The following is a 1483-nucleotide window of genomic DNA, read 5'->3' on the forward strand; positions in this document are numbered from 1 at the left end:
AAACCTTTGGTATAGATTTCATCTCAATGTCAAGAAAACAAAGATTCTTAACCACTGGACCAATAGGATGGAGAAAAGATTGAAACTGTCAACAGCTTCGTCTTGCTTGGATCCACAGTTAATACCCTTGGTACCAGCAGTCAGGAAATAAGGAGACACATTGCACTGGGGAAATCTGCAGTTAGGGACCACTCCAAATTATTGAGGAGTAATGATGTCAGTTTCAGAACCAAAGTGTGTCTTAATCAGGCCATGTATCACTTGCTGTGCATCTGAAAGCTGGACAGTGAACAATGATGGTAGAAGAAAAATTTACTCCTTTGAGCTGTGGTGTTGGAGAAGAGCACTGAACAGTCCATGGACAGCCAGGGGAACAAACAGATATGTCTTAGAGAAAGTGCAGCTGGAGTGCTCAATGGAGGCAAGAATGAGGAGGCTTCACTTCACATACTTTGGGCATATTGCCAAAAGGGTCTATTCCTTGGAGAGAGACATGATGCTAAGAAGGATGGAGAGTTGGTGAAGGAGAGGAAGACCCACAACCAGGTGGATTGACACAATGACAGCTGCAATGGGCTCTTCTGTGTCAGGAAGTGTGAGCATGGAACAGGACAGAACAGGTTTCAGATCTTTTGTTCATAGAGTCACTAGGAGTCAACCATGACAACAACCACCTCTACTGTACACCTTCTTTTCTCCCATTTTCAACTCTTACTCCTCTCAGGACCCTGACCAATTAGCCAGATGATTCACCAATGCCCAGGAATTCAGATATATTCTGATTTTCAATCTCTTCCACAAAACTCTATAAGACTCAAGAGTCAGATCCCTTCCTTGGAAAGGATCTCACATTTTGTGTCCATCATAGTTTGAGGCCAGGCCTAGACATAAGGGAAATCCCGGTGCCAATATCTGAGAAGCATACATAACACTTATGTCTTCTAGGAATGAGGCAAGTGAGATAGCTATACCCCTTGTTTGTTTTTAACCTGAGAAATGTGCAAATCACTGTTTGGTTACTAAAACAGAGACATAGTTTGTCCTGTGTTGTTCTCTGAATAGATTGGATTTCTTTTGGTGTATCCAAATAGTCAAATCAAAACCCACTGCCATCAACATGATTCTTACATAGCAACCCTATAAGACAATTGGAGCATTTGGTCATGTTACTTTAAAAAGTCTTGCTGGAATTTTAATTGAGTTCCACTGAATTAAGAGATTGAATTTTAATATGACTATAGTGGTTAATATTATCTTTCCAAATACAGCCAGAAACATATTAGGAAATATGAACAAATTCAGCCATAAAAATTTTAAAATTTCATATGAGAATTTTTTTTCTATATTTTATTAATTTTCATAAACATTTACAGAGATTTTGGGTTTCCATTCATTCCTTGTTGCACTATTCTCTCTACCCTCCTCCCAGTTTGTTCTTGTCCAAATGCCACAGTGCTTGTCAAAGCCAGTTCTGATTAATCTT

This window comes from Elephantulus edwardii, unplaced genomic scaffold (genome assembly GCF_000299155.1).
Source record: "Elephantulus edwardii isolate Elephantulus edwardi_28Jun2011 unplaced genomic scaffold, EleEdw1.0 scaffold00133, whole genome shotgun sequence".
In the NCBI taxonomy this organism is placed as follows: Eukaryota; Metazoa; Chordata; class Mammalia; order Macroscelidea; family Macroscelididae; genus Elephantulus; species Elephantulus edwardii.